General features: G+C 35.3%; 1 protein-coding gene across 2 annotated transcripts in view; it reads right to left on the bottom strand.

The window, feature by feature from the left end:
* LOC149958868 (protein-tyrosine sulfotransferase-like) overlaps positions 1 to 23987 on the bottom strand; it is a 277380-nt gene that overhangs the window by 52781 nt on the left and 200612 nt on the right. The window contains exon 3 of one of the 2 annotated variants that reach the window (XM_090166268.1): positions 13943 to 14013. The exons of the other annotated variant lie outside the window; for it this stretch is intronic. The gene's annotated coding sequence lies outside the window, so the exon portion shown is untranslated. The remainder of the gene's footprint in view (positions 1 to 13942; positions 14014 to 23987) is intronic. 2 annotated transcript variants of the gene reach the window in all.

Raw genomic sequence — 23987 nt, 5'->3', positions numbered from 1 at the left:
ACAGGCATACTTCTCAACTCACCCCCTACAAATCCTTCAAATTTTTGCATCACCTTTTGAAACAACCTGTAAAATATTTTGTTCCATAAGTTTAATATCCCCCTAGCGAGGCGCTTTCAAAGGCTACGTGTGACGCGGAAGCAAGCGGATGCAAAACGGCGTACAAAACCCGTAATGCAGTCTGTCTCGTGAATAGCTCTCAGTAAAACTTTTGCGTGTGAAGAATAGGAAGTGTCACACTTATGTTAAAATTTTATACACTTATGGCAATACGTCTCCAATATTTTATCAATTGTAAAAAAGCATACCAGCATGGCGACCAAAGTCAAAGCTACAATAAATGAAAGGTTTGAGGTAAAATCTTGCAAAATATTTAATATGATTTTTAATATATCTTTCAAAAATTTATCGGCCTTGATTTATTGGGGCCATTTTTTTCAATTTCCCCGACTTTTTATAACCATGTTCAATTTCCCCGACTTTTTATAACCATGTTCAATTTCCCCGACTTTTTATAACCATGTTCAATTTCCCCGACTTTTTATAACCATGTTCAATTTCCCCGACTTTTTATAACCATGTTCAATTTCCCCGACTTTTTATAACCATGTTCAATTTCCCCGACTTTTTATAACCATGTTCAATTTCCCCGACTTTTTATAACCATGTTCAATTTCCCCGACTTTTTATAACCATGTTCAATTTCCCCGACTTTTTATAACCATGTTCAATTTCCCCGACTTTTTATAACCATGTTCAATTTCCTCGACTTTTTATAACCATGTTCAATTTCCTCGACTTTTTATAACCATGTTCAATTTCCCCGACTTTTTATAACCATGTTCAATTTCCCCGACTTTTTATAACCATGTTCAATTTCCCCGACTTTTTATAACCATGTTCAATTTCCCCGACTTTTTATAACCATGTTCAATTTCCCCGACTTTTTATAACCATGTTCAATTTCCCCGACTTTTTATAACCATGTTCAATTTCCCCGACTTTTTATAACCATGTTCAATTTCCCCGACTTTTTATAACCATGTTCAATTTCCCCGACTTTTTATAACCATGTTCAATTTCCCCGACTTTTTATAACCATGTTCAATTTCCTCGACTTTTTATAACCATGTTCAATTTCCTCGACTTTTTATAACCATGTTCAATTTCCCCGACTTTTTATAACCATGTTCAATTTCCCCGACTTTTTATAACCATGTTCAATTTCCCCGACTTTTTATAACCATGTTCAATTTCCCCGACTTTTTATAACCATGTTCAATTTCCCCGACTTTTTATAACCATGTTCAATTTCCCCGACTTTTTATAACCATGTTCAATTTCCCCGACTTTTTATAACCATGTTCAATTTCCCCGACTTTTTATAACCATGTTCAATTTCCCCGACTTTTTATAACCATGTTCAATTTCCCCGACTTTTTATAACCATGTTCAATTTCCCCGACTTTTTATAACCATGTTCAATTTCCTCGACTTTTTATAACCATGTTCAATTTCCCCGACGTTTTATAACCATGTTCAATTTCCCCGACGTTTTATAACCATGTTCAATTTCCTCGACGTTTTATAACCATGTTCAATTTCCTCGACGTTTTATAACCATGTTCAATTTCCTCGACGTTTTATAACCATGTTCAATTTCCTCGACGTTTTATAACCATGTTCAATTTCCCCGACTTTTTATAACCATGTTCAATTTCCCCGACTTTTTATAACCATGTTCAATTTCCCCGACTTTTTATAACCATGTTCAATTTCCCCGACTTTTTATAACCATGTTCAATTTCCCCGACTTTTTATAACCATGTTCAATTTCCCCGACTTTTTATAACCATGTTCAATTTCCTCGACTTTTTATAACCATGTTCAATTTCCTCGACTTTTTATAACCATGTTCAATTTCCCCGACTTTTTATAACCATGTTCAATTTCCCCGACTTTTTATAACCATGTTCAATTTCCCCGACTTTTTATAACCATGTTCAATTTCCCCGACTTTTTATAACCATGTTCAATTTCCCCGACTTTTTATAACCATGTTCAATTTCCCCGACTTTTTATAACCATGTTCAATTTCCCCGACTTTTTATAACCATGTTCAATTTCCCCGACTTTTTATAACCATGTTCAATTTCCTCGACTTTTTATAACCATGTTCAATTTCCTCGACTTTTTATAACCATGTTCAATTTCCCCGACTTTTTATAACCATGTTCAATTTCCCCGACTTTTTATAACCATGTTCAATTTCCCCGACTTTTTATAACCATGTTCAATTTCCCCGACTTTTTATAACCATGTTCAATTTCCCCGACTTTTTATAACCATGTTCAATTTCCCCGACTTTTTATAACCATGTTCAATTTCCCCGACTTTTTATAACCATGTTCAATTTCCCCGACTTTTTATAACCATGTTCAATTTCCCCGACTTTTTATAACCATGTTCAATTTCCCCGACTTTTTATAACCATGTTCAATTTCCCCGACTTTTTATAACCATGTTCAATTTCCTCGACTTTTTATAACCATGTTCAATTTCCCCGACGTTTTATAACCATGTTCAATTTCCCCGACGTTTTATAACCATGTTCAATTTCCTCGACGTTTTATAACCATGTTCAATTTCCTCGACGTTTTATAACCATGTTCAATTTCCTCGACGTTTTATAACCATGTTCAATTTCCTCGACGTTTTATAACCATGTTCAATTTCCCCGACTTTTTATAACCATGTTCAATTTCCCCGACTTTTTATAACCATGTTCAATTTCCCCGACTTTTTATAACCATGTTCAATTTCCCCGACTTTTTATAACCATGTTCAATTTCCCCGACTTTTTATAACCATGTTCAATTTCCCCGACTTTTTATAACCATGTTCAATTTCCTCGACTTTTTATAACCATGTTCAATTTCCTCGACTTTTTATAACCATGTTCAATTTCCCCGACTTTTTATAACCATGTTCAATTTCCCCGACTTTTTATAACCATGTTCAATTTCCCCGACTTTTTATAACCATGTTCAATTTCCCCGACTTTTTATAACCATGTTCAATTTCCCCGACTTTTTATAACCATGTTCAATTTCCCCGACTTTTTATAACCATGTTCAATTTCCCCGACTTTTTATAACCATGTTCAATTTCCTCGACTTTTTATAACCATGTTCAATTTCCTCGACTTTTTATAACCATGTTCAATTTCCCCGACTTTTTATAACCATGTTCAATTTCCCCGACTTTTTATAACCATGTTCAATTTCCCCGACTTTTTATAACCATGTTCAATTTCCCCGACTTTTTATAACCATGTTCAATTTCCTCGACTTTTTATAACCATGTTCAATTTCCCCGACTTTTTATAACCATGTTCAATTTCCCCGACTTTTTATAACCATGTTCAATTTCCCCGACTTTTTATAACCATGTTCAATTTCCCCGACTTTTTATAACCATGTTCAATTTCCCCGACTTTTTATAACCATGTTCAATTTCCCCGACTTTTTATAACCATGTTCAATTTCCCCGACTTTTTATAACCATGTTCAATTTCCCCGACTTTTTATAACCATGTTCAATTTCCCCGACTTTTTATAACCATGTTCAATTTCCCCGACTTTTTATAACCATGTTCAATTTCCTCGACTTTTTATAACCATGTTCAATTTCCTCGACTTTTTATAACCATGTTCAATTTCCCCGACTTTTTATAACCATGTTCAATTTCCCCGACTTTTTATAACCATGTTCAATTTCCCCGACTTTTTATAACCATGTTCAATTTCCCCGACTTTTTATAACCATGTTCAATTTCCCCGACTTTTTATAACCATGTTCAATTTCCCCGACTTTTTATAACCATGTTCAATTTCCCCGACTTTTTATAACCATGTTCAATTTCCCCGACTTTTTATAACCATGTTCAATTTCCCCGACTTTTTATAACCATGTTCAATTTCCCCGACTTTTTATAACCATGTTCAATTTCCCCGACTTTTTATAACCATGTTCAATTTCCTCGACTTTTTATAACCATGTTCAATTTCCCCGACGTTTTATAACCATGTTCAATTTCCCCGACGTTTTATAACCATGTTCAATTTCCTCGACGTTTTATAACCATGTTCAATTTCCTCGACGTTTTATAACCATGTTCAATTTCCTCGACGTTTTATAACCATGTTCAATTTCCTCGACGTTTTATAACCATGTTCAATTTCCCCGACTTTTTATAACCATGTTCAATTTCCCCGACTTTTTATAACCATGTTCAATTTCCCCGACTTTTTATAACCATGTTCAATTTCCCCGACTTTTTATAACCATGTTCAATTTCCCCGACTTTTTATAACCATGTTCAATTTCCCCGACTTTTTATAACCATGTTCAATTTCCTCGACTTTTTATAACCATGTTCAATTTCCTCGACTTTTTATAACCATGTTCAATTTCCCCGACTTTTTATAACCATGTTCAATTTCCCCGACTTTTTATAACCATGTTCAATTTCCCCGACTTTTTATAACCATGTTCAATTTCCCCGACTTTTTATAACCATGTTCAATTTCCCCGACTTTTTATAACCATGTTCAATTTCCCCGACTTTTTATAACCATGTTCAATTTCCCCGACTTTTTATAACCATGTTCAATTTCCTCGACTTTTTATAACCATGTTCAATTTCCTCGACTTTTTATAACCATGTTCAATTTCCCCGACTTTTTATAACCATGTTCAATTTCCCCGACTTTTTATAACCATGTTCAATTTCCCCGACTTTTTATAACCATGTTCAATTTCCCCGACTTTTTATAACCATGTTCAATTTCCCCGACTTTTTATAACCATGTTCAATTTCCCCGACTTTTTATAACCATGTTCAATTTCCCCGACTTTTTATAACCATGTTCAATTTCCCCGACTTTTTATAACCATGTTCAATTTCCCCGACTTTTTATAACCATGTTCAATTTCCCCGACTTTTTATAACCATGTTCAATTTCCCCGACTTTTTATAACCATGTTCAATTTCCTCGACTTTTTATAACCATGTTCAATTTCCCCGACGTTTTATAACCATGTTCAATTTCCCCGACGTTTTATAACCATGTTCAATTTCCTCGACGTTTTATAACCATGTTCAATTTCCTCGACGTTTTATAACCATGTTCAATTTCCTCGACGTTTTATAACCATGTTCAATTTCCTCGACGTTTTATAACCATGTTCAATTTCCCCGACTTTTTATAACCATGTTCAATTTCCCCGACTTTTTATAACCATGTTCAATTTCCCCGACTTTTTATAACCATGTTCAATTTCCCCGACTTTTTATAACCATGTTCAATTTCCCCGACTTTTTATAACCATGTTCAATTTCCCCGACTTTTTATAACCATGTTCAATTTCCTCGACTTTTTATAACCATGTTCAATTTCCTCGACTTTTTATAACCATGTTCAATTTCCCCGACTTTTTATAACCATGTTCAATTTCCCCGACTTTTTATAACCATGTTCAATTTCCCCGACTTTTTATAACCATGTTCAATTTCCCCGACTTTTTATAACCATGTTCAATTTCCCCGACTTTTTATAACCATGTTCAATTTCCCCGACTTTTTATAACCATGTTCAATTTCCTCGACTTTTTATAACCATGTTCAATTTCCCCGACTTTTATAACCATGTTCAATTTCCCCGACTTTTTATAACCATGTTCAATTTCCAAGAGTTTCTATAACCATGTTCAATTTCCCAGAGTTTCTATAACCATGTTCAATTTCCCCGACTTTTTATAACCATGTTCAAAGTTTTCTATAGGTCGTGTACGAATCCTGTACTTGACCACAGAAAAGCTCAAACCATTTTACAGAAAAAAAAATTAAAGTAGATTTATAGATTTTTATAGGAGATATCGTTTAATTTCGTTTTAACAAATAAAGGAAAATATTGGTTAATTTCTGTTGAATTTATAGAAACATATTGTGTTTCGGTTTTAAACACATTTTGGTTTAAACGTTCCAAACGGTGTTTCGTCTTAAACTTTAAATTACGTTTATTTTATTATTCAAATGCAATTAGAAAATGTATAACTTTAAACAGGAATCCATATAGTACGGGTAAAAGAGGGTGGCTCACCGGCAAAATTCATCCCAACTTGCAATGTGGCCTAAAAATTTTATTTTGATGTCTACTTTGAGGATCCGATGAGTCCGCAGCGATGCGGGGTGAACAACACAGTTTTTGGGGGGGCAGTTGTCTCCTAAATTTGCTTTCCCTGAATTGAGCCGTGTTTGGTGTTGTTCCCGATGGTACATTTCACCCTGAGTCGAATGCGACCAACCACATGCCCGTAAGGTGAACCGTGTCCGAGTTATGGCCGAATTTGTACTGAATCGCGTGGTTTTTACTCTAATATGAAAAAAAAATCCCCAAATGTTAAATTTAGCAATCCGGTCAAGTTGGGTATCATTTCTGTAGTATGTTTTAACGTTGAGTCGAATGAGACACGCCGCGGATCGCTGGGACTAATAGTTTCGGAGGTATGACCAAAAGTACACTAAACAAAGGTTGTTTTTCGGAATCTCACTAAATGTTGAAAAGGTATATCAACCATTTGGCCAGGACCAACCATACTTTCGGATCGTACGTATTATTCGAATGAGACCAACAGCAATTCCGTAGGATGAATAGTTTCCGAGCTATAACGAAATATGTGCGAACCATAAATGGTGGTTTTTTTTAAAAGTTCGAAAATATTCATTTAAACCACCACCCGTGTCTACAAATTTCTCCCCGGACGACCGCAATGTATTCATCTTACATACTACTAAATGCTGAATCGAATGAGACCAACCGCAGCGCCGTGGTATGAATAGATAACGAGTGATGACGGAATTTACATTAGATAGTTGACATTAAATCCTCAAACAGGTTCTGAAAATGTTTTTTTTTCTTTTTTTTAAGTTAAATTTTAACATCATTGTTGTGTGTTTGCTACAAGAAATAATGAAGATATGTTTAAAAACAGGTACAATTGAACACATTTTTACTTAGTTAAAATTTGCATCAGACAATACAACTAAATAGAATGAATGAAATATAATAATAATATATCTGAAATTTCTATGGCATTTTTTGGGGCAATAAAAAATTCAAGTAGAAACGTTTAAAACGAAGATGGCGCGACTAAAGAATATCAATATGACGTCTTGCTACGTCACACATGCTTTTGGTAGTAAACATTAATCGAATACAATGATGTTTAAAAATAAATTATAAATAAATTAAAAAAAAGATAAAAACATTTTCAGAACCTGTTTGAGGATTAAATGTCAATTATCTAATGTAAATTCCGTCATCACTCGTTATCTATTCATTCCACGGCGCTGCGGTTGGTCTCATTCGATTCAGCACTTAGTAGTATGTAAGATGAATACATAGTGGTCGTCCGGAGATAAATTTGTAGACACGGGTGGTGGTTTAAATTAATATTTTCAAACTTTTTGAAAAAAACACCATTTATGGTTCGCACATATTTCGTTATAGCTCGGAAACTATTCATCCTACGGAATTGCAGTTGGTCTCATTCCATTCGGCACACAATAATACGTACGACCCAAAAGTATGGTTAGTCCTGGCCAAATGGTTGATATACCTTTTCAACATTTAGGGAAATTCCGAAACAAAACCTTTGTTTAGTGTACCTTTGGTCATACCTCCGAAACTATTAGTCCCAGCGATCCGCGGCGTGTCTCATTCGACTCAACGTTAAAACATACTGCAGAAACGATACCCAACTTGACCGAATTGCTAAATTTAACATTTGGGGATTTTTTTTTCATATTAGAGTAAAAACCACGCGATTCAGTACAAATTCGGCCATAACTCGGACACGGTTCACCTTACGGGCATGTGGTTGGTCGCATTCGACTCAGGGTGAAATGTACCATCGGGAACAACACCAAACACGGCTCAATTCGGTGAAAGCAAATTTAGGGGGTAACTGCCCCCTCCTGCCCCCCTTGCCCCCCCCCCCAAAACTGTGTTGTCCACCCCGCATCGCTGCGGACTCATCGGATCCTCAAAGTAGATATCAAAATAGAATTTTTAGGCCACATTGCAAGTTGGGACGAATTTTGCCGGTGAGCCACCCTCTTTTACCCGTACTATATGGATTCCTGTTTAAAGTTAAGTTAAAGTTGTTTGTTAAGTTAAAGGGGAACGGCCAAGCTTTTCCAAATATCGCCTTATTTGCATATCAAAAGATCAACAAGACGTTAAATATACTTACACGTACCTTATTTTGTCTATAAAAAATTATTTTTGGCCTAAAAAGTTGAAACGCAAAATAACGCCCAGTATTTGGGTTTGAATTTTCGCCGCCATCTTAAGGTGTATCGCCAGTGCCAGCAGCACCTTAGTGAGCGATTTGCGAACTATCCTAACTTTTAAAATCGCGCAATTTAGGCTTAGGTCTCTTCAGCCGCGCTTGCTTTTACGTTGTTTTTTGTCTCACCGATTTCTCACCAGGTGTCGCGGCGGACGCGCGCTTTTCAATTTCCCAAAATGTATTTTATTAAAAATTAACCACTTAATATTTTTTATGCGGTCTTCGCCATAAATTTTAGTTTTTAACGGGCTATAGGGCTATCTAACTGGATAAAGCTTGACCGTTCCCCTTTAAGCTGGACATCGGCAGTTTATTACCGAAAATTATAAGAAGGAAACCAATTTCTAACGCTCCCCAAAGTCATTTTAACAATAGAACGCTCGTACAGCTCCATCTGGCGGTGTAACCATCGCCGCCGTTTCCGCCAGGTTTCGGAACTGTACCGCCGTTCGGTACAAACTTTATCGTCATCAACGGGCTAATAAAACTAAAACAGATCGAGACGAAAATCTGCCGCGATAAGCATTCCAAGTAGAGGTGTGGATTCCTGCCTTAAAGGGACATTCAAGGGAGGTGGGAGGGGTGAATGCGATCGAATGACGTAGACTTCAACCCAATCACAGCTCTCCTTTAGAAGTTCCTTTAAGCTGCAAAATAAATTATAAGGCGAAAGCATCGGTGATAAAAAAATATAAATTGAATCAAGATCGTGCGATAAAACAGAAGCCCTACCAAATCGATAATTAGCGGTGAGCATAAAAAGGCCTTGCTAATTGCTTTCATTGTTAAATTTAGTGGAAGAACAGAGAGAATCGCTTCCCCGCGTTCATCAAACTATCAAAAGAATCAACTAACCGCGAAAATTTTATATTTTAAAAGAAAAAACTACGTTATTAGGGTGAAGGATACTGCGTTTTTACATACAATCCCCAAGGGATTTGTGTGTACTGGGTTCACGTACAGTGTAGCCGATGCCACCGCCGCCGCCGCCGTATTCCACATAACTCTCCAAGAATTAGGATAAGAAGGGTCAAGGATATCTCAATTGAAAGGAAATATCATGCCCTCGGTATCCCGTTATGAATTTTTCAGATCGGAGACCCACATGTGGGTCATTTGGTCATTTTGATGATTTTGGCTTCGAATCTACATACCTTTCTTAAATTAAGTTATATTTCGTTGAAATTATATTTTTAGTTAAAGCTGGCCAATTTTGAACTACATTTATGGTTGTATTAAGACCCCACAACACGCGTACGCACTATTGTCAAATTTTATTTTGGTTCTTATTTAAGATTCAGAAACAAGCGCCACCTATCTGAAAACCAGGGTTGGCAAGAACCAGCAAGACTGGTTTAAACCTGTTTTACCCACCAAGAAAATCCATGGTTAAAACCACTTTTTTTATTAAAAAAATATTGAGAAATTAATTAGAAAAATTGAAAATTTTAAATACCTATCATTTCAAATAAAAAATGCAGAATATAATATTCTGCTTTTTTTATACCAAAACGAAACTAAAACTTAACCTTCACTTTTTGTCATCTGCGTCTTCGTCTCACGAAGTAATGAGGGCTAGATATAAGCAATTGGAGGATCTTGAAATTCAATAGGCGCGTGAAAATACGTCGCCATGTTAGGGTATAAAAGCGGGTAAATAAGCCTGCTATACCTCAAGGTGTAAAGGTACTGTCACGCGCAAAAAGTTATTTTGAAATCAGGCAATTTGAGCATTTTCGAAGTAATGAGGGCTAGATGTAAGCAATTTGAGCATTGTTTTATTAGTGGTTTTAACCACCGGTTACAGCTGATTTCAACCATACTGGATTTTTAATTAAAAAAATACGTTTTTTTTTCAACCCTGGTGAAAACATTTAATCTTTGACCTTGGAAACCAGTATGAACTATGCTACGTTATGCTATCTTGATTATTGTTAGATAAGTTGTGGTCTATGCTATGTTATGATATTTTGTGTATATAGAGGGTGCCAATTTTCTTACAAACGGTGTTTGTAATTATACCATTAAACATGACGTTTATTGATAAAATTGATTTTTCACTGGATGAATGACAAGGTGATTAGAATCGTTGTAACAGGGTTCGTACAAAATATCCGGAATTAAATTCCCTGACATTTCCAGGTTTTCCCTGACCAAATTGCTAAATTTTCCCTGACCATTTTCGTAGAATAAATTAGTGGTTTGAGGTAAAAATCTTGAAAAATATTTTCTTTCAAAAATGTATTTGCCTGATTTTTTTTGTGGTCATTTTAAAATTCCCTTACTTTTTGGAACCATTTTTAAATTCCTTGACTTTTCAATGACATTTTCGAATCATTTTCAAATTCCCTGACTTTTCCAGGTCGTGTACGAACCCCGTGTTAATACACTAGGTTGTTGAGAAAGTGCTGCTTTTGGTAAAAATTCCTTTTAGGTTATTATATTGTGCTAATCAAGATGATTCAACTATTGTTCTTAATGAACAGGGCGATTCATAAAGCGTTGTAATTAATTTGTTTGTGGAAAATTAAATCTTTGGTTGTTAGTTACGACGGGGTGATTGATATAATGTTTTTAATATACAGGGGGGTTGAGAAAACGCTCATTTTAGACAAAATTCCTCTAAGTTTACAAGATAATTGAAAATTTGTTAAAATTTAAATTTAATATTCAAAATATAGTAAATACATCGGGGGGGGGGGGGGGGGGTTGTGTGTACTTAAGTGTCCGGGACATCTTGTTTTTAATAAATCTAACCCTGTGCATTAAAACTAATTATAATAAAATAATAAAAACCACTGTTGCATAGTAAAATTTAAAATATTTTATTAAAAATATTGACACATTTGGTGATGATGCCAAACGTCTTCGAAGCTATAGTTATCTTATCAATATTTTTAATAAAATATTTAAATTTTATTATGCACCAGTGGTTTTATAATTTAATTATAAATAGGTTTAATGCATATGATTATAGCTCTAGTATATCAACACTGTAATGTTAGCAATATTGTAACATAAGTGTACAATATTGTAACATAAGTGTACAATATTGTAACATAAGTGTACAATATTGTAACATAAGTGTACAATATTGTAACATAAGTGTACAATATTGTAACATAAGTGTACAATATTGTAACATAAGTGTACAATATTGTAACATAAGTGTACAATATTGTAACATAAGTGTACAATATTGTAACATAAGTGTACAATATTGTAACATAAGTGTACAATATTGTAACATAAGTGTACAATATTGTAACATAAGTGTACAATATTGTAACATAAGTGTACAATATTGTAACATAAGTGTACAATATTGTAACATAAGTGTACAATATTGTAACATAAGTGTACAATATTGTAACATAAGTGTACAATATTGTAACATAAGTGTACAATATTGTAACATAAGTGTACAATATTGTAACATAAGTGTACAATATTGTAACATAAGTGTACAATATTGTAACATAAGTGTGACACTTCCAATTCTTCACATGCAAAAGTTTTACTGAGAGCTATTCACAAGACAAACTGCATTACGGGCTTCGTGGGCGTTTTGCGTCCGCTTGCTCCCGCGTCACACGTAGCCTTTGACAGCGCCTCGCTACGGGGAGTTTTTTTTCTAGTGATAACGTCACTCCGTTACTAGCTCTCAGTAAAATATTCTCCAAAGTGACAAACTTATAGAACAATATTATAGACTCATGGTATTAACGTTAGGTATTAATTTTAAAGAATTACTACGTTTCTACCGTTTGTCGAGAGATTTCGCGTAATTATTAGAAAACTAACTGTACTAAAAAATTAGTTGTTATTATTCATAAATAAAGGTTTTGGTTGTCAATGTTTCTACCTATTTTCATTCAATCAAAAAGATGCTTGTTAAAAGTCCAAGAAATAAATTTCACTCCAAGCCTTGCCAATGAAACAGGCCCACTTAAAAATTGTTAGTTGACGCCTGATTAGGTAATCGATGTAATAGTTATGTAAACATTTTATAATAGTTAGGTAAAACTATATAATCAACCAGTAATCATTTTGTAATCGATTCGTAATAGCATAAGTAACGTATTAATAATTACATAAGTTAATGATATCATTAAAGGTATCATTAACTTATGATAATTAGTATGTCATTTAGGATACATTATCATCGAACTGATTTTCAGATATATTGCGCGATCTAGGCTTAGCTCTCAGCACCAGAGCCTCCTAGTCCTTTTTTTAGTCTATGGTATTATATCGTAGGTAGATGGCGATAGCATCTCCACAGAACGACGAAATATTAAAAAATACACTAACTTTGAGCAGTGCTACTTAGTTAATCCGTTCCTCACTAGGAGACGTTAAATGTTTAATAATAATAATAATCAGCTAGGCTAATACCCAAGGCACCACCTTAGGCCTAAGTCATCATGCGACTTTTGAAGCCCTTAATTCAGGTGGCCGGGTTACAATGCGTAGGAGGGTGGTGGCAAGCCCTGCATGCCACGAGATCGAGCCAACAGCTCCCTACACTAACTAATACCGTTAACTTAGACAAGTTTTTACGGAAGGGGAAACCGAAGAACTCGGGGGAAAACCCCTTAAACCAGTGGGGAGAGAACTTGCAAACAACGTAGAAGGAGTTGTTCCGAGTTTTCACCCAGTGCCACAAGCTGGGATCGAACCCGGCTCCTCTTGCTGCGAGGCGAAAGTGCTAACCACTCCACTTCCTTCCCTCCCTCCCTCCCCAAGGCATACTTTCCATTCTCCCCTCCCAACTTGTATTTCGCTCGTAATATTCATTCTGAAATAGGTCCGATTGACACACTTTTGGTAATTATGTTACTTTTGGTATTTTGTTAATAATGACACTAGGTTATCAGCGAAAGATTACAGCTATTCAATTTGCATTCATTTGGTAATCTATTTAATATATCATTGATTACGTAATCTGTGAAGAGAACCATGTGAAATGGTTGATCACAATAGACCTTTCCATAAATGTTCGTTACGGTAAGAAGGGGGAAGGGAAACTGTTTTCTCAAGGATGATTTCGATCAACGTTATACATATTACTCCTTGTTTTTAGGCGCCAACTCTTCTAAGTAATCAGTTTCGAAATGTAATTAGTTCAAAACTCCCTTTCTAACGTCGAAATTTCAATACTTAACAATCAATTTAAAGGAACCTATACACCCGCCATCTGGTGTTCATATAATATCGTTAAAATGTTGCTAATTATGAAAAGTAATTAACGCTAATGGCGCTAATTATGTCAATAGAATTCCGTATATTAATTGAATTTTTTTTGAAATATCATATTCTGAGAGCATAGGTCAAGTAGGTCTAAAAACGCCATTTTGAGAAAAATAAGTTTTTAGATTTATAATAACTGTAATAATAATTTAACAATCAACATTAAAAATTAAGTAAAAAGCCAGATTTGAGGATTATCAAAAATCACGTATCTCGGACTTACTTGATCTTCGCCCCAGGCAGCTATATAATAAAAAAAATTGTTTATTACCTTGGAAGAAGCGTTTTGAAGTAAATATCGAGGTTAAGCTCCAGAGGATTGAACGATAACGTCGGGTGTACCTAGTTGAACGTAAAAATGAATTAAAAATCAGCTGAACGTGATTTAAGTTTGATGACTAAAGGCTGGATTATTTTTGCGTCGACACGGAAACATCTCCATTAGGCTTAACGCAAAATTTTTGCGTCGACGCACAAACATCTCCATTAGGCCTAATGTAATATTTTATCGTTGACGCAAAAAATGTCCGTTAGGCCTAACGCAATATTTTTTGATTCTCCACAAAACATCTCCGTTAGACCTAATGGTTTTTTTTTTCGTCAACGCACAAACATCTCCATTAGGCCTAATGTAATATTTTAACGTTGACGCAAAATATATCCGTTAGGCCTTAAGCAAAATTTTATCATTGACGCACACAAATCTCCATTAGGCCTAATGCAATACTTTATTATTGACGCAAAAAATATCCGTTAGGCCTAACGCAATATTTTTTGGTTCTCCACAAAACATCTCCGTTAGACCTAATGCTTTATTTTTGCGTCGACGCACAAAAATCTCCATTAGGCCTTATGTAATAATTTATTATTGACGTATACAAATCTCCATTAGGCCTAATGCAATATTTAATTATTGACGCAAAAAATATCCGTTAGGCCTAACACAATATTTTTTGCTTCTCCACAAAACATCTCCGTTAGACCTAATGCTTTATTTTTTCGTCGACGCACAAAAATCTCCGTTAGGCCTTGTGTAATAATTTATCGTTGACGTACACAAATATCCGTTAGGCCTTATGTAATAATTTATCATTGACGAACACAAATATCCGTTAGGCCTATGTAATAATTTATCGTTGACGTACACAAATATCCATTAGGCCTAATGCAATATTTTATTATTGACGCAAAAAATATCCGTTAGGCCTAACACAATATTTTTTGCTTCTCCACAAAACATCTCCGTTAGACCTAATGCTTTATTTTTTCGTCGACGCACAAAAATCTCCGTTAGGCCTTGTGTAATAATTTATCGTTGACGTACACAAATATCCGTTAGGCCTTATGTAATAATTTATCGTTGACGAACACAAATATCCGTTAGGCCTATGTAATAATTTATCGTTGACGTACACAAATATCCATTAGGCCTAATGCAATATTTTATTATTGACGAAAAAAATATCCGTTAGGCCTAACACAATATTTTTTGAGTTTACACAAAACACCCCCGTTAGATATACTGCTTTATTTTACGCGTTGACGCCACAAATCTCCATTAAGCCTAATTTAATATTTAATCGATGACGCACACAAATATCCGTTAGGCCTAACAGAATATTTTTTGAGTCTACACAAAACATCTCCGTTAGATATAATGCTTTATTTTAAGCGTTGACGCCACAAATCTCCATTAAGCCTAATTTAATATTTAATCGATGACGCACACAAATATCCGTTAGGCCTAACAGAATATTTTTTGAGTCTACACAAAACATCTCCGTTAGATATAATGCTTTATTTTAAGCGTTGACGCCACAAATCTCCATTAAGCCTAATTTAATATTTAATCGATGACGCACACAAATATCCGTTAGGCCTAACATAATATTTTTTGAGTCTACACAAAACATCTCCGTTAGATATAATGCTTTATTTTAAGCGTTGACGCCACAAATCTCCATTAAGCCTAATTTAATATTTAATCGATGACGCACACAAATATCCGTTAGGCCTAACAGAATATTTTTTGAGTCTACACAAAACATCTCCGTTAGATATAATGCTTTATTTTAAGCGTTGACGCCACAAATCTCCATTAAGCCTAATTTAATATTTAATCGATGACGCACACAAATATCCGTTAGGCCTAACAGAATATTTTTTGAGTCTACACAAAACATCTCCGTTAGATATAATGCTTTATTTTAAGCGTTGACGCCACAAATATCCATTAAGCCTAATTTAATATTTAATCGATGACGCACACAAATATCCGTTAGGCCTAACAGAATATTTTTTGAGTCTACACAAAACATCTCCGTTAGATATAATGCTTTATTTTAAGCGTTGACGCCACAAATATCCATTAAGCCTAATTTAATATTTAATCGATGACGCACACAAATATCCGTTAGGCCTAACAGAATATTTTTTGAGTCTACACAAAACATCTCCGTTAGATATAATGCTTTATTTTGCCGTCAACGCCACAAATATCCATTAAGCCTAATTTAATATTTAATCGATGACGCACACAAATATCCGTTAGGCCTAACAGAATATTTTTTGAGTCTACACAAAACATCTCCGTTAGATATAATGCTTTATTTTGCCGTCAACGCTCAAAAATCTCCGTTAGGCCTCGAACACACATTCGTAAATATGTCACGGAAAACGGAACTGAAAAATATTTCCGTAGAAGTACAGCGAACACCGTACGGGGAAAGTGAATTAAAAAGTATTTAACTTTTTCTGTCGAAAATAGCCTAAGCTCACTGTCAGCCAATAGGCAGTCCACATTGAAAGTGACGCTCCACAAATGTTTATTTAGACCCGATTTTTTAATTATCTCTAACAATATTTTCTCGTGTGAAGTCTGACTTTGAGATCACGTTGCGGTAGAATTTCAAATGCCAGAAAATATAAGTTTTGAAGTGCGTCAAAACAAGAGGCGTAATATAATTTTATGTTTCATTTATTGTTTCTGAATAAGTTTCCCTGACATTTTCACGTGTGTTCCCAATTGAATCCTAACACATTTTCGACATTTCGATAAAGCAGGCTTGATGTAATATTTTTGATCACGTGTAAATGTTTTTTTCTACGTGACTAGCTATAGTTATCGAAGATAATGAGCACGCCCTGTAGTCGATAAAGATTTTGGAATTTGAAGTCCACGTGCGCAACGCGCGTGTCAATAACGTCGTAAACGTGACGCGGAGAAAAACATTTTTTACAAGTCATTTAAAAATATTTATATTTAAATATAAGAGGGTTAATTTATGTTTCTATAAATTTAAAATATTTCACTAAGCGGTTCTCTTTTCGCCTGTCCTCGGACTAAAAGTGTACTCATTTTACCCTAAAACGTGTTATTCGCCTGTTCCGGGGATGAGAATTACTCCGCTCCATAAACTATTCGCTTGTTCCGGAGTATTAGGGCTACTCTTTTTACTCATTCTGAAAAGGAGGTGTAACACATGCTCTAGAAAATTCGAAATTCCTCTGGCCACGTTATAGTTCTAAAAAACCGTGGATTCAACCAATTTTAAAATATGAAGTTTTCCACTTTAAAATTTTAACTGACACAAAATTTCGTTTGAAATTCCACTCAAATCTACAATTTTTTATAAAACAAAAATAGGATAATAATTTATAGGACTATTTTTCTAAATTATAGGACTATATATGCTATTTAAAGGGAATATAACCTCAGGTATTTGGTGTGGAACACCAACGCTTGCAGCTCTGGCCGCTCTTGCCTTTGGCTTTAAAAATGTTTGGCGCCACTGTACAGGGACATTTGAAAAATTGAAGGGGTCTTCCGTAAAGATTGCTTTGCAGGTTATATTCCCTTTAATTTACTAACTTTATGCATATAAAAACAAAATCTATATTTAGTGAAATAAATCTTTGATTTTCACTTAAAAATATAAACTATATTTGTTAAGAGTTAGCAAATAACTTGCGCAAAATATATTATATAAAATAAATTTACTCGACAACGAATTTTTCTCGTACACAACCGTAAAAAGTTTATTTTAAAACTTTTTACGCTTGTGCACGAGAAAAATTATATTTAACCATTTTATCACCAAAATATAAAAGAAGCTAACCATGTTAACAATAACAAAAGTATAGACTAGAATGACTTTGTAGAGGAATTTATCCTATAGCTAAATCTAGTAATTGGACTGACATTGTGAGTGGCGGGATTTGAAATGGGCAAAATATCAAAATTATAGGATTTTATTGAACTTTTTGTGGATTTTGCTATAAATAGAGGATTTTATAGGGTCTCATTAGGTAAAGCTTTAAAAAAATTCAGTAACGTGCTTTACTAAGCCTAGAAATTCCCACGACCTGGGGGTGCTAGCGGCTTAAGTTATACGATTCTAAGGTGCCAGCTTTGTCGTTAAAGGCCTAGGTTTTCTTCTGCCTGTCCCCCTTTAAATTAGGCCAACATGTTCAGCGGTTGGCCTACCACCAGGGTATTTGCTCTCCACTAAGTTAATTTAAAAGGGGACAGGCAGAAAAAACCTAGGCCTTTAAGTAAGGCTGGAGATTTGGTGGTCTATAAAACATTTTTGAATATATAGGATTTTATAGGAATTATAGGACCATTGGGGGCCCGAAATTCGATAAATCTCCGAAACTCTAACTTATCCGTAGTTTCGCTAATTTTCCATTGAATCCATATTAAATTGGTCTCCAAACTTAAACCGAGTTAGCATACGTTAAGTAATTGAACAAGCCGCGATTGGTCGTTCTACTAGGCTTAAGTCACGCGTTTATTCTCCGCGTTTCAAAAGCGAATCGCTTAAACTCTCTCTACTAACTTGGAGGGGTAATCTTCAAACTAATCCGCTTCGCTTCGATTTATAATCAAGTCAAGACAACCCCACCTTAGATTAATAACTACACGTGAGCGCTGCTAATTACAGCTGCCCCAGTTACCCGAGCAGGCGTCATTTTGAGACGATAACAAGAATACGTATTTACCACCAGAGAAACATATTACAATATAAAAAATAATGGACTCGCTACGCCTTTACACGACAAAGTCAATACTGCAATAGACCGCATTCTACGCGCCACCGTTTGGACAAACACACGAAACGATAAAACGCTATCTAAGAGCGCAAATTGAGCAAGTCGAAATACGTGATTTTGGAAAGTTGGGTTGTTGATTTTTTAGATTAAAAAAACGATGTTATTGATTTATTTAACGCGTACGTGATGCTTGTTTTTATGGACAAATTGATTAATAATTTGAGTGGAGCGGTAATGTACGCTAAAATTTAAATTAATTTTAAATAAATTTCATTACTTTATGAAAAAAAATAATTTCGTTCGTCTCCGAATTGACAATGTTCGACATGCAACTTTTGCACATTGATTAAAATTAATTTGATTTTCGTTACTAATTTTTATGTTTATTTAATCTTTATTGTTAGAATATTTCACTTATTAGTGAGGGATACGATATTTGCAAATTTTGCGTGCGAGATTTTGAATCTCAAAGTGATTTCAGAAATCAGAAACTGATTTTGAGATTTCAAGAATTTAAAGTTGATTTTAAGATTTATAAAACCTTTTTTTTTACAGAGTGCAAGAATATTGGACCCCTCGATTATTAGATTTTTATTGCAAAAATTTCCAGAAAATGTTCCGCATATCGGAAAAATTGAAAAATTGAAACATAAATTACTTTTTAAGGGTTTTTAATGTTTTAAACTTTTTTATCGATATAAAATGTCTAATATAAGTAAACATACTACAAAACATTAATAGTGTTAACATTGTTAATCAGTTTAAACTAGTCTAGTGGTTTAGTTTTACTTTCAGATTCGAAACAATTTGCGAACAATATATTAGATTAATCATGGAATGAAAACGTTTGGTATTTTTTTCCGGAAAAATACGTTATATTTTCCGACTTACAACACTAATATAAAACAAAAAATTGTTTAGCTCAAATTGGAAGTTTTTGACTTGCTTGAGTTTCGCTCTCCGGTAGCGAAAAGGTAATGCGGGGAAGAACCGTCACGGGAGCCACAAGACATAATGGATGAATTGTCCACCGCAAAGCTCAACCTAAAACCGCGCTCCAACACATGATCCGGGTATTAACTCATTCGCGGGACTCTATAAAGGATACCAAAAGTAACATCGTAGTTTTAAGTAGGACACAAAGGAATATCGGAAGTGGAAATTCCTTACTATCAGTACTGATAATCGATAATAAATTGTTTTGAGATAATTACTAAAAGCAGGGTAACCACAGGACTCGTGACTAGATAAATGTATGAAATCAAGATTAGTTTTATTTAAAAATACCAGCCAGCCGTAAAAGCCAATATAATATTAGTGTTTTAGTAAATAGCTGTCTGTTTTTGAGCGCCCTCTATCGATCTTTAAAACTATATTGAAATACCAGCCAGCTGTAAAAGCCAATATAATATTAGTGTTTTAGTAAATAGCTGTCTGTTTTTGAGCGCCCTCTATCGATCTTTAAAACTATTTTGAAATACCAGCCAGCTGTAAAAGCCAATATAATATTAGTGTTTTAGTAAATAGCTGTCTGTTTTTGAGCGCCCTCTATCGATCTATAAAACTATATTGAAATACCAGCCAGCTGTAAAAGCTAATATAATATTAGTGTTTTAGTAAATAGCTGTCTGTTTTTGAGCGCCCTCTATAGATCTTTAAAATTATATTGAAATCAAGGCGCGAAGTACGAAAAAATAGGAAAAATTATAAAATATAGAAAGTGTAGTAAAAGATAGCAGTGATGAACATTGCACCGATTTCTACTTTTAAAATTAGAGCTGATTCCGCTTCTCAAATGAGCGCAAAAAGAGCAGCGATGGGCGCTTTTGTTACAGAACCACTCAGCTCATGCTCGCGCTCGTCTATTTTCGCTCTTTATTGAGCGGTTAAAATTTCGCTCCTCTCATTTTCGTTTTAAGCTCTTCTAAAAAAATATTTAAAACTAAATTTCGCTCTCAATGACCAAAACCGACTTTATTACTAAACTTTAAAAATCCTCTGACTTTTAAACTGGTGGAGTGGTTAGCACTTTCGCCTCGCAGCAAGAGGAGCCGGGTTCGATCCCAACTTGTGGCACTGGGTGAAAACTCGGAACCACTCCTTCTGCGTTGTTTGCAAGTTCTATCCCCACTGGTTTCAGGGGTTTCCCCCGAGCTCTTCGGTTTCCCCTTCCATAAAAACTTGATGAGGTTAACGGTAATAGTGAGTGTAGGGAGCTGTTGGCTCGCGTGGCTTGAAGGGCTTGCCACCACCCTCCTACGCCTTATAACCCGGCCACTTGAATTAATGGCTTTAAAAGTCGCTCGATGACTTAGGCCTTGGGTGATTAGCCTATCTGATTATTATTATTATTTCAAAAATTCCCTGACTTAATTACTAAATTTAAAAAATTCCCTAAATTAATTACTAAATTGTAAAAATTCCCTGACTGAATTACTAAATTTTAAAAATTCCCTGACTTAATTACTAAATTTTAAAAATTCCCTGACTTAATTACTAAATTTTAAAAATTCCCTGACTTAATTACTAAATTTTAAAAATTCCCTGACTTTTATACTAATTTTTTAAATTTAGACCCCTTTTAAAATTCACTAACTTTTAGACCCATTTTCTAATAGTCCAGACTTTTCAGCCCTCATTTTCAAACTTACTGACCTTTAGACCAATTTTCAATTTCCCTGACTTTTCAACTCATTTTCCAACAGATAGGCAAACCGCCAAGCGCTCACAGGTCTAAGCCACGTACTGTTGTCATTGGTCAGGGTGAAAAAAAGGAAAAAACAATAACTTTGGGAGAAAGTGTCTTACTTATAGCTATTAGGTTACTTGTAGTACTACGTAATAGAAACAGAGATGAGTAGAGGGTGTGGGGTGGAGGCGCAGAAGCCAAAGATAATATTAGGTAACTATACCTTCCCTCTGACCCCACTCTTACAGGAACTCGAGGACCCTACGGTCAACATACCAGATTTAATTGTGTTAGTATGAAGGACCCTTGTGGATAGCGCGTTGGGATGGGTGAAAGCTACGCCTTCGAAGGCGTATTGTTTAACCAAGAGTGACGTCAACTGGTACCCCGGGGCGCGACGTCACGTGCCAGGAAATGGCGGGAAACCGTAGAATGCATTATTAATGAGTTGCCATAGTAACCGGATCTCTTTCCGAAAAAGGTTCTCCCCAAAATTCTCGCTCGCCGAAAATTAATCGCCCAAAGGAGACAGACTTGTGAAGTACCATTAGAAATGTATTTAAATGGCCTTGGTCGACGATGGCATTTGGAACGAAGGCAATCGTTGGGGGGACGAAACCAATTTGAATATGTGACATTGAGCCTAAAAATTTGGTTTTGGGTCCTTGGGAGAATGCAACTAGTCATGACGAGTGGTTCGACATTCATGCAAATCTCGTACACTCTAGAGAAAAATGATTTCAAAAATCTTGAAATGTACTTCAAAATCCTTAAATCTGGGCGAAAATTAGTTCCAAAATCTCAAACCAGTTTCTGATTTCTGAAATAACTTTGATATTGAGATTCCCGTACGCAAAATTTGCAAATGTTGGACCACTCGAGCCATAATATATGACATTGGGTCCATGGGATGACAAATTTCATGGAGTCTACAAATTTAACATTGGGTCCATGGGAGATTTCATGGAGTCTACAAATTTTACATTGGGTCCATGGGAGATTTCACGGAGTCTACAAATTTTGCATTGGGTCCACGAGAGATTTCATGGAGTCTACAAATTTTACATTGGGTCCATGGGAGATTTCATGGAGTCTACAAATTTAACATTGGGTCCATGGGAGATTTCATGGAGTCTACAAATTTAACATTGGGTCCATGGGAGATTTCATGGAGTCTACAAATTTAACATTGGGTCCATGGGAGATTTCATTGAGTCTACAAATTTAACATTGGGTCCATGGGAGATTTCATGGAGTCTACAAATTTTACATTGGGTCCATGGGAGATTTCACGGAGTCTACAAATTTTGCATTGGGTCCACGAGAGATTTCATGGAGTCTACAAATTTTACATTGGGTCCATGGGAGATTTCATGGAGTCTACAAATTTAACATTGGGTCCATGGGAGATTTCATGGAGTCTACAAATTTAACATTGGGTCCATGGGAGATTTCATGGAGTCTACAAATTTAACATTGGGTCCATGGGAGATTTCATTGAGTCTACAAATTTAACATTGGGTCCATGGGAGATTTCATGGAGTCTACAAATTTAACATTGGGTCCATGGGAGATTTCATGGAGTCTACAAATTTAACATTGGGTCCATGGGAGATTTCATTGAGTCTACAAATTTAACATTGGGTCCATGGGAGATTTCATGGAGTCTACAAATTTAACATTGGGTCCATGGGAGATTTCATGGAGTCTACAAATTTAACATTGGGTCCATGGGAGATTTCATGGAGTCTACAAATTTAACATTGGGTCCATTGGAGATTTCATTGAGTCTACAAATTTAACATTGGGTCCATGGGAGATTTCATGGAGTCTACAAATTTAACATTGGGTCCATGGGAGATTTCATGGAGTCTACAAATTTAACATTGGGTCCATGGGAGATTTCATGGAGTCTACAAATTTAACATTGGGTCCATGGGAGATTTCATGGAGTCTACAAATTTAACATTGGGTCCATGGGAGATTTCATGGAGTCTACAAATTTAACATTGGGTCCATGGGAGATTTCATGGAGTCTACAAATTCAACATTGGGTCCACGAGAGATTTCATGGAGTTTACAAATTTAACATTGGGTCCACGAGAGATTTCATGGAGTCTACAAATTTAACATTGGGTCCATGGGAGATTTCATTGAGTCTACAAATTTTACATTGGGTCCATGGGAAATTTCATTGAGTCTACAAATTTTACATTGGGTCCACGAGAGATTTCATTTAGTCTACAAATTTTACATTGGGTCCACGAGAGATTTCATTGAGTCTACAAATTTAACATTGGGTCCATGGGAGATTTCATGGAGTCTACAAATTTAACATTGGGTCCATGGGAGATTTCATGGAGTCTACAAATTTAACATTGGGTCCACGAGAGATTTCATGGAGTCTACAAATTTAACATTGGGTCCATGGGAGATTTCATTGAGTCTACAAATTTTACATTGGGTCCACGAGAGATTTCATGGAGTCTACAAATTTAACATTGGGTCCATGGGAGATTTCATGGAGTCTACAAATTTAACATTGGGTCCACGAGAGATTTCATGGAGTCTA

The sequence above is a fragment of the Leiobunum rupestre genome, chromosome 2 (genome assembly GCF_980474605.1).
Source record: "Leiobunum rupestre chromosome 2, qqLeiRupe1.1.hap1, whole genome shotgun sequence".
In the NCBI taxonomy this organism is placed as follows: domain Eukaryota; kingdom Metazoa; phylum Arthropoda; class Arachnida; order Opiliones; family Sclerosomatidae; genus Leiobunum; species Leiobunum rupestre.
The sequence above is the reverse complement of the archived record's forward strand: the minus strand, read 5'-3'. Positions and strand labels throughout refer to the sequence as shown.